The sequence below is a fragment of the Rosa rugosa genome, chromosome 1 (genome assembly GCF_958449725.1).
Source record: "Rosa rugosa chromosome 1, drRosRugo1.1, whole genome shotgun sequence".
Classification (NCBI taxonomy): Eukaryota; Viridiplantae; Streptophyta; class Magnoliopsida; order Rosales; family Rosaceae; genus Rosa; species Rosa rugosa.
This window is the reverse complement of record NC_084820.1, coordinates 38,801,460-38,812,716: the sequence shown is the minus strand read 5'-3', so window position 1 is coordinate 38,812,716 and position 11,257 is coordinate 38,801,460. Positions and strand designations below refer to the sequence as shown.

General features: G+C 39.4%; 1 long non-coding RNA gene across 1 annotated transcript; it reads right to left on the bottom strand.

Annotated features, from left to right (window-relative positions):
* Window positions 1-1,651: 1,651 nt before the first annotated feature.
* On the bottom strand, window positions 1,652-10,944 carry LOC133724851 (uncharacterized). Its single transcript, XR_009854078.1, has 3 exons — window positions 9,899-10,944; window positions 2,534-9,122; window positions 1,652-1,757 (listed from the first exon to the last, which is right to left on the bottom strand). It is a non-coding gene; the product is annotated as an uncharacterized LOC133724851 (long non-coding RNA).
* Between the last annotated feature and the right edge of the window lie 313 nt (window positions 10,945-11,257).

Below are 11,257 nucleotides of genomic sequence, written 5' to 3'. Positions count from 1 at the left end.
CAGAGATGGAAGAGGAACTCCCGCTCACCATCTGTCATGAACGCCGCATACTCGGCAAATGAGTCCAGCTCACTAACGGCGGGCGCCTCTCCCTCCACCACAACAGTTTTCGACGGAGCTTGTCGGGCCTTCTTCTGTCGGCAGGCCCCGATCGCCTCCACGTCCTCCCCCTCTTCCTCGTCAGGAGAGTCAACCTGCCGACGTTTTCTCTCCAGCGCCCTTTGGTTCCCGGCGGCGGTCCTCGTCACCCTCACCGGCGGCTCCTCCCTTGGCGCAATGACAGTCTCCGCCGGCTGCACCACCCTCTCCTTTTGGGGGCCACGCCTGTTGGCAGGCATCCGCTCCTTCTGCTGCCCAGCTGCAGCGCTTCCCTTCTTCCCGCCGGCCACTTGGGCCCCCGCCTGCACTACCGGCAGACCGTCCTCACCAAGATGGGAGTGGTGCGGCATTGGCAGCACCACCAGAACCTCGGACTGGCTCAGCGCCAGTGTCTCGGGGTTCACCAGCGTCTTCTGGGCCGCCAGCCCCTCGGCGTACATGGTCTCCAGAAAGTTGTCTATCTCCGCGCGGTCCATTGCTTTTTCAAAAGCGTCGCGACTCGATTTGTTACCCGGCGGAGTTTCTAAAAAAAAAAAAAACCAGTCAGTCTGGATCACTTGTTACAAAAAAACGGTATGGCGGAGATTTCTCACTAACGGAGCGAGTTAGCTGCTGCTCGACCAGTAACTCCCAACCGGTCAGAAGTCGAAAGTCCAGCAAATTGCGGTTCCGCCAGCAACCTCTGATCCTTGCTACGCGACACTCTTCTTCGCGCGTTAGAGTATACCGCAGTCCCGCTGCACAAACACAATAGTCGTTAGTAAGAATACAAGTCCGCAAATACATGAACCCGCCAACTACGTTCAGCGGAAACCAGTTACCAACCTCGGATGGGTTGGAACTCTGACTTAATCTTAAATGTCGGCCCTTCCTCGTTCGACCTGGCGTGATACTCCCAACCCTCTGTGGCGACGCAGAAGGTCCCCCGCCAGTAGGACATTGAGTCCCTTAGATTCTCGATCATCTTGGGCGCTCCCTGGCGGCGGCTCAAGTTCACTTGCCCTCTGCAACCCTGGCGCTTCACATAGACCAGCTCGTAGAAATGAAGCACCTCTGCCACCGTAGGCCCTTCACATCCGGACAACCGCCACAGAGAGTTTAACGCCAGCATCAACCGCCACATGTTGGGGCAGACTTGACCAAAGGCAAGGCCAAACTCGCACACCAGAATCTGAAGGTTGGGCACCAGCGGGAATGTCACTCCTTGGCGGAATATCGCCTCGTGTAAGGCGGCAAACCCCTCCGGGAGAATCGACGCCTTCTCATCCGCCGTCGGCGGGCGCAGTTTCACCGAGCCCGGCAGCCGGAACGTCCGCTTCATCTTAGTAACGGCGGCGACATTCATCCGCCCTCCTGCCTCGTCAATAGGGGTGCCATCCTAGAGGAACCACGCTGACTCAGCGTCCTCCCCCGCTGTTTCCTCGTCCCCAGCGGAGCCGCTAGCAGCGCTGTTGCTTGCCAACCGCTCATCGCGCCTAGCTTTGGCCGCAGCAGCCTCACCCGCTCTAGAACTCTCTGGACGTGATGCACGACCCATGGCTACTTCCCAAGGTATGGTCTGTTGATACGCTCAAAGCAAGCGCATAATTTAACCCTGAAAACATCGTTAGTAGTATAAGCAAATAGGGATCGTTCTATTCCGGGGATTGAGGGTACACCTGTCATTGTCAAAAAACAAATAAAAAATTAAAATAATAAAGTAAAAAGTATTATGTACAAAAATAAAATAAAGAATAAAAATATATACAAGTTAATATAAAAAGGGGGGTTTTGAGATTATAGAATTGGAATTAAAATTAAATGAAATAAAGAAAGTGTAAAAACACATATACAAGGGTGGAACACAAGAAACAAAGATCAAAACTACAATCATATGAATGAAATCCAATTACAATTCCTATAGTTGATTATCTATGTCATGAGAAATAAGTTGACCATGTGAAACATTCGAAGCAAATGATTTCCCATATTTTACTTTCCTTGAATATTTAATCTAAGTGAAAGCACCTAAATTAAACCTATTGAACATGCAATCATAGTCTAGAAAACTAGCTAATCAAGAACACATTCAATGCATGAAGAACAAAGAAAGGATGTCAACCAAAGTGCACAACCTAGTATGAAAAAGTCCATCTATTTGCAATCCTCCTTAATTGATTTCGACTTTTGTCCAAAGCCTTTACTACTTAAATCTAGCACCAATTACATGCATATATCCTAAGTTGGCCATCAAAGAACACATACATATAAAAGTTTTCCATAATCCAAAATCAATTAAGCAATCTCACATAAGCAACATAAAAATCAACATAAAGAAATCACAATTTTTATTCAAACATAGAAATTGGGCTTAAACTTTGCCCTTAATGTTATTGTTAACTAGAAACAAATTCCTACGAAATTAAATAAGGAAAAAAAAAAATGAATGAATTACACCGTGAGTTGGAGATGGAGATGGAGTGCTTGAAACGTTGAAATCTTGAATCTTGGAAGCAAGCCTTCAAGGTGGACGATGGAGGATATGATATTCCCGGCTCCTTCTTCTTCTTCTTCTTCTTACTTGAAAACGCAGAATTTTGCAACTAGAGAATGGAGAGAAAAATGGAATGGAAATGGAGAGACAAAGAAGATGAAATGGATGAAGGAATATTTTTTAGAGTGAGAGGAGAAGGTGTTTATATAGGGAAGAAAAAGAAGAGTGAAATGATAAATGGAAGAAAAATAATGATAGTGGTTTGTAAAATATGGAAAAGATGGAGTAATGATGAAATGAAAGCAAGGCATGAATGTGCAGAAGTATGGAAGTGATGATGATCTATTGGAGCAGAAAAATATATCCAAGGAAAAAGAGAAAAGCATCTAGCTTTCTTCATGTGGGTAGGAAACATGAACATGTGATGTTGAGCTGTTTTTTAGATCAGTTTCTGCCCCTTTATTCCTTCAATTATTTCTCCAACAAGCATTCCCAATTTCACTATGACCTCTTCATAAAAAATGTTCCATTATGAGTGTAGATCACCCTGGTAAAATTTCAGATTTTTATTCCATGTGGTTGGGCCGAAAATGCTGCTGGACCTCTTACAGGTCCAGTTTTCCAGTTTTGCTTCTGTAGAAAATTGGGCTGATTGTTTGAAGGCCTTCCACTCAACAAAAGTTCTTGCACTCTTCATAAGAAATGATCCTTGGGCTGTCTAGAATGGATCTGGAAAGTTTCAGCTCATTTGAAGTTCATTTGGTCCGGCGGCCGCTCCTTCTTCCTTGCTTGGCTTGGTTTCTCCTAGCCGGAGTAGGAAAATGTGTAAAATTGACATTTTAGTACATTTCCATTTTTCTCCACCATTTATAGGTAAGTGTGGACCTAATGCTCATTTCACCATCATTTACTCCAATGTACCTAAGAAAATAGAAATTGAGTTAAAAATCGATTCGTTAAGGAATTAACTAAGCAAAATGTGAGGAATTAACTATTAAAATACCACATTAAAATGCTCCTATCAAATTCCCCCACACTTAGCTTTTGCTAGTCCCTTAGCAAAATCAAAAACTAACAAACCAAAAAGACTATGACACAAAACAAAGAAACCAACGAAAAAAATGACTAAGTATGGAAACAAAAACACAAAGACTCAAAGAAACCAAAAACGTAAAACACAAAGCAAAACACAAAGGAAAAAAAAAAAAACGTCACACATAAAAGAGTAAATTCAAAGACAAAGACCAAGATGTTGACATTACAAAGACCTCTATTGCCCTTTAACATATTGTCTCAGAAATCTCATACTTTCACAACACCAAGATTAGCACTCAATCAAGAATCAATGTTAAGCATTCGAGAGTTAATTAAAACATATGATCCACACATACACAAGTAGGACTTGGTTGTAATAATGGTGATTGGGGTTTAGCTTAGCATGCTTCAGACAAGTATGATTCATATCCTCACAAGGTATATCCACTTTTTCTTCTCTCAGATCAAGGCAATGCTTAAAAGCTTATAATCACTCATTTATATGTGAGAGAACATATTTTAAGGCAGTCAAATAGCTCACATATATAAGAAACGAAAAGCACTTTGTGAATATAATTTTTTTTTTTCAAAAGATCTCATGAAGGATATCAACTACTTGCACGAATGGACCCAAGCCATAGGTTCAACTCTTGTAACTCATCTCCACATCAAAGGCTGTCCCATCTTAAGGATCAAGAAGGTCCTCTCAAAGGTTGTAATGGGGCTAAGGCTCAAGGTTTAAAGAAATGAAAGGTAAGGATTATCAAAGTGTCCTAAAAACCTAGTAGAGCTCATATGAATGTAGAGATCTCGAAATATTTCACCAAGGCATTGCAAAAACGTCACTTCTCCATAGAGGTAATATAAGAGGGCCAAATGTCTTCATGTTGGGCCCAATCTTCAATATAAACTTCCCTTGAACTCTAGTGAAATGGACAAAGGCCAAATTTTTCTGTAGTGGGCCTTCAATTCAAAGCAAACTCCAAAATCACTAAGTATGGGGGATGAAAGTCCATAAACATATATTTTTTTTCTTTCTTTTTCTTTTTTAGCCGTACACAATTTTTCTCTTTTCTTTTCATTTTTCACGGCTTCAACATATCTATTTCTTTATGGACAAGTCTATCCCCACACTTGAACTTTCACCTCTTCTCAATCTTCATCCTTAGCACCAAACCCATGTAGTATGTCTCAAAAGATAGCTCCACTAAGTCCTTAGAACAAAGGGTAGGGTTGTAACTATACTAAGCTTCATGGTTAAGGATTTTAAGGGTGATGAACGAAAAGGCTTAATGTAGGCTCAAAGGGGCTTATCTAGGGGGGTCCCACGACGGGCACAAATGGGGACACAAGTTTATTTGGCAATGGTGATAATTCCTAGAGAACCTCTATCCCTTCCAGAATCAGGGCCATGTATTGATATCACGTCTCAACAAGCACAAGAGCGAATTCTAGCATTCTCTAGTCCATTAAACTTAATCTATGGCAAGCAGTCAATCAAGATGAAAGAATAATGAGATCATCAAAACATCGCCAAGAAATTAAGAATATATTTTTCATTTCACTCCAAGAAAAAGGGACATGGTTCAATTATCTCACATGGCTTTATGAATCACAACTCATCTTAACATGCTCATATTCTGTACCAAGGTCATGCAATCCATATCCACTACAAGGCACACATTTTTCATATATCTCAATTAACCAAAGAATACCATGTTTAAAATCATCTCAATGTTGTGATCCTCTTTTAGTCATGATTTCAGAGATATAGAATCATCCCAGACAGTTGAAAGGCATCCTAAGACTCAAAACAAAAACAAAAGCAACGAAATTTTTTATATTTCTGACATTTTTCGATTTTTTTGTTTTGTTTTCTTTTTATGACAAAAACTAACTACAAGCATTAATCCTTCCCCCCACACTTAAATCATACATTGTCCTCAATGTTAAACAAGTTAGAGCATGCAATGAACAATTATCATGTGAATGGAATGATTAACTCAAGAAAACCTAAAAACAAAAACTAAAAACGCAAATAACAAAGATACAATCAGAAAATAGTAATAGAGGAGATAGAGTTTAAGAGAGCAAATCTGCGTTGATGGCTCCTCCACAGCTACGGTTGAAATGGGTTGCCTCCCATGCAGCGCTTAATGTTTAAAGTCTTTCAGCCTAGACTTGTACCTCCATTTACTCCTTTGGAGGAGCGGTATGCGGGCGAGTGGCAGCCTTCTTGCTGGTTTCAGCCTTCGGAGGAGGGTTCTGATGGAGTGACATAAATAAAAAAAAACGGGGGAGGCAAGGTTCGAAACCTTAACCTGCTACACGAAACCTTTGTCCCCAACCACTGGAGCACAAGCTGTGCTTAATATAATGTGTACAAATTTTATACTTATTATGTCATAAACGAACATAATAAAAATAAACGAGAGGCGAGGTTCGAACCTCAGACCTCTTGTACACGAACTTTACACTCAACCACTCGAGCACGGCTGCTCACGTTATTATCCATACCAATCCTTTTATTTAAACCAACTGTTTCAACAATTCGGCACAAAACATCCAAGACTGTTGCAGAAACCCAGCCCAACTCATCCAAAACTGTTTCAGAAACTCGGCCCATCATGTCCAAAACTGTTTCTGAAACTCGGCCCATCAGGCCTCCACCGACAGCTACAGTGATGCCTTGATCCGAGACAGGCCCAAGTATGGCCCACTTGTGTCACGGCTTATCCCTTCCGTGATTTACGGCAGTCAAATCTGCTTTCGGCTACAGCTGTCTGCCACAGCGCCTCGAGATTCCCTCGGTCCCCTTACACGCTCTCCACGCGCCAACAACTTTTCCGGGTTTCAGGGCGACTTTAATCCAACGCGTAGAATGAATCACAGGAATCGTCCATCCAACGGTGGAGATCTGCTCACCTCGCTCTATAAATAGGTGCATTCTGAGGGCGCAACTGTTCACTCCAAAGGAACGAAAATCTCTCCTGAGTTCCAGCCCCTCTCTCCCAACTCTTCAGCTTTCCTCTTCTTTCAAAACTCAAAATATTTCTTCTTCGATTCAATCCTTCTCTTCTGATCTTCTCTCCCATCTAGTTGATTCAATCCCATCTTTCCTCTGAACTTTCAGATCTCCAACACACCATCATCATCCTTAATCCCTTTAACAACAACTCCTTCAAACACTTGACAACTTTACTCTTCGATCTTCACATCCCCTCAACCCATCACCATGGAACCACGAACTCTGCAACTGATGGAGCTACAAACCCAGCAACAAATCGAGGATGGAGGAAACAACCAAGTAGTCGGGAGTAGTGCCAACACAGATTTCTGGCGAAGCCGTGCCAGGTGGGTTCCTACTCCAGATCAAATAAGGATCCTCAAGGATCTTTACTACGACAAGGGAGTTAAGCGCCCAACTACAGAGCATATTCACGAGATCTGTCTCCAGCTGAACCAGTATGGACATGTTGAGGGCAAGAACATTTATTTTTGGTTCCAGAATGTCAGGGCTCGAGAGAAGCAGATGAAGAGGTGCAATCAGGCTGCTCAAGTGCCCATGGGAACTAGTTCTCCTGGTACTGGTGGATCCATTGATCTCAATTTTGGGCCAGCTGGTTCTACTGGTGCTGGTGGATCCATCGACATCAATTTTGGGCCAGCTGGTGGATCCATTGACATCAATTTTGGGTCCACTAGTTCTACTGATGATGGTAGATCCATTAATCTCAACTTTGGTTCCACCGATTCTACTGGTAATGAAGGATTTCTTGATTTAAATTTTGTTTCATATTCTTCCTCACACTTCAACACTAATACCAGTACAACTCTTTTGGCACAACAGGAGGACAAACATCCCTGCAACAACGAGGAGGAGATCACCAGGAGATTGAAACCCTTCCATTGTTCCCCATGCATGGTGAGGACATCTTGGGCATCATGAAGACTACTTCCGAGGGAGGTAGCGGTTATGGCGGTGGCTCTCACATTTCCCTTAAGCTCAGCCTCAACTCCTACAGAGATGCAGACATGGCTTAGTATAGAGTATTATTATTATTATTATTATTATTTTTTTTTTTTATTATTATTATTATTATTTATTTTTTTTTTTTTTTTTTTTTTTTTGTAAATAGCTGAAATTAATAAGACTGAATGAATGCATTTTTTTTTTTTTTTTTTTTATTATTATTATTTTTTTAATTTTTTTTATTATTATTATTTTTTTTTTTTTTTGTAAAAAGCTGAATTTAATAAGACTGAATGAATGCATTTTATTTTATTTTTATTTTTATTTTATTTTTATTTATTTTTATTTTTTTTTTTATTATTAAAAATATAGGACTCAAAAATATTTATAGGACACAAAATGAAAGACAAAAATATTTATAGGATTCAAAATGAAAGACAAAAATATAAATCCCTTCCCCCACACTTAAATATTGCATTATCCTCAATGTAATCAATTAAAAGCATGCAATGAAATAAGTAAGCATATAGTGATGGAATTTACGAAAATAACTACTAAAACAAAAAGAAAATGGAGGAGTAAAAGGGGAAGAGAAAGCAAATCTGATTATATTCTGAATTGGGTTGCCTCCCAAGCAGCGCTTGTATTTTACGTCTTGCAGCCAGACGGTACCTACATTAAATAAAGTTAGTAACTTAATATTAACAAAGAAATACAAAAAAAAAAAATAAACAAGTAACTATGAATTACAAACTACAAGTATAATTAACAAGTATTTTGTACATAAGACACAAGTTAAGTACACAAGTGAGTATAAAACGTAAAAAAATTTTTTACAAGTATAAAGTGTGAAACAACAAAATAATTTACACGTAAAGAGTATGCACAAGTATTTCTTTTGTTATAAACATTATTGATATCAAATCTAATTCCAAGCGGTAAATCAAGTGGACGTGCGGCCCAAGTATAGTCGTCTAGACACAAAGTCCCTCCTACATCCGTTGGGCAACCTTACTGAAATGGCCAGGTAGGGGAGGGTGAACACGAGAGGAAAAATCCATTTTGGCATGAGCTAAGCCCATTTATAAGCACTTCTGGATTCAAAAACCCGTCATGAACGTTGTCCCCTTCCTAGACACCATCTCACATAGGATATTCTTACTAGGATGTAAAAGGTCCTAAGTGTGTTAGACAGTTCAATGAATGTTAATAAAGGCCGCCCTCAACCTTAAGGGACCTGAACTAGGTACCAATAAGGGGTTTAGGCCAATATTAATAAACACGACTTCACCTATTCCTTCTTTAATTTACAACTCACAATTAAACTCGTATTCAACAATAAAAAAAACAACCTAGTTAATTTAAACTAAGTATCAAACAGTTTATATACAACAATTATAAACAAAAACAAGTGATTTTTCAATCCCCGGCAACGGCGCCAAAAATTGATACGCTCAAAGCAAGCGCATAATTTAACCCTGAAAACATCGTTAGTAGTATAAGCAAATAGGGATCGTTCTATTCCGGGGATTGAGGGTACACCTGTCATTGTCAAAAAACAAATAAAAAATTAAAATAATAAAGTAAAAAGTATTATGTACAAAAATAAAATAAAGAATAAAAATATATACAAGTTAATATAAAAAGGGGGGTTTTGAGATTATAGAATTGGAATTAAAATTAAATGAAATAAAGAAAGTGTAAAAACACATATACAAGGGTGGAACACAAGAAACAAAGATCAAAACTACAATCATATGAATGAAATCCAATTACAATTCCTATAGTTGATTATCTATGTCATGAGAAATAAGTTGACCATGTGAAACATTCGAAGCAAATGATTTCCCATATTTTACTTTCCTTGAATATTTAATCTAAGTGAAAGCACCTAAATTAAACCTATTGAACATGCAATCATAGTCTAGAAAACTAGCTAATCAAGAACACATTCAATGCATGAAGAACAAAGAAAGGATGTCAACCAAAGTGCACAACCTAGTATGAAAAAGTCCATCTATTTGCAATCCTCCTTAATTGATTTCGACTTTTGTCCAAAGCCTTTACTACTTAAATCTAGCACCAATTACATGCATATATCCTAAGTTGGCCATCAAAGAACACATACATATAAAAGTTTTCCATAATCCAAAATCAATTAAGCAATCTCACATAAGCAACATAAAAATCAACATAAAGAAATCACAATTTTTATTCAAACATAGAAATTGGGCTTAAACTTTGCCCTTAATGTTATTGTTAACTAGAAACAAATTCCTACGAAATTAAATAAGGAAAAAAAAAAATGAATGAATTACACCGTGAGTTGGAGATGGAGATGGAGTGCTTGAAACGTTGAAATCTTGAATCTTGGAAGCAAGCCTTCAAGGTGGACGATGGAGGATATGATATTCCCGGCTCCTTCTTCTTCTTCTTCTTCTTACTTGAAAACGCAGAATTTTGCAACTAGAGAATGGAGAGAAAAATGGAATGGAAATGGAGAGACAAAGAAGATGAAATGGATGAAGGAATATTTTTTAGAGTGAGAGGAGAAGGTGTTTATATAGGGAAGAAAAAGAAGAGTGAAATGATAAATGGAAGAAAAATAATGATAGTGGTTTGTAAAATATGGAAAAGATGGAGTAATGATGAAATGAAAGCAAGGCATGAATGTGCAGAAGTATGGAAGTGATGATGATCTATTGGAGCAGAAAAATATATCCAAGGAAAAAGAGAAAAGCATCTAGCTTTCTTCATGTGGGTAGGAAACATGAACATGTGATGTTGAGCTGTTTTTTAGATCAGTTTCTGCCCCTTTATTCCTTCAATTATTTCTCCAACAAGCATTCCCAATTTCACTATGACCTCTTCATAAAAAATGTTCCATTATGAGTGTAGATCACCCTGGTAAAATTTCAGATTTTTATTCCATGTGGTTGGGCCGAAAATGCTGCTGGACCTCTTACAGGTCCAGTTTTCCAGTTTTGCTTCTGTAGAAAATTGGGCTGATTGTTTGAAGGCCTTCCACTCAACAAAAGTTCTTGCACTCTTCATAAGAAATGATCCTTGGGCTGTCTAGAATGGATCTGGAAAGTTTCAGCTCATTTGAAGTTCATTTGGTCCGGCGGCCGCTCCTTCTTCCTTGCTTGGCTTGGTTTCTCCTAGCCGGAGTAGGAAAATGTGTAAAATTGACATTTTAGTACATTTCCATTTTTCTCCACCATTTATAGGTAAGTGTGGACCTAATGCTCATTTCACCATCATTTACTCCAATGTACCTAAGAAAATAGAAATTGAGTTAAAAATCGATTCGTTAAGGAATTAACTAAGCAAAATGTGAGGAATTAACTATTAAAATACCACATTAAAATGCTCCTATCATCTGTAGCGGCTCAACCTCTAGCGGTTCTGGCAGTGAGGTTCCTGCATGGGCAGACGGACGCAATGAGTCAATAAATATCCTATCCGCCGCGCTGAACGACACGTCAGACCCGGAATCCTCACTGCTCGAAATCTCTATGACGTTAGCCATCCCAAACCCTAAAACCCGCACCAGTTAGCACAAACACAGATCTAGCCTATTCTTACATCAGTTATAGACAAGAACATCAGCAACAGTTTACCCAGAAAACACAAAAAACAAGAACAAACAACCCACAAACACTTGACCCAGATTC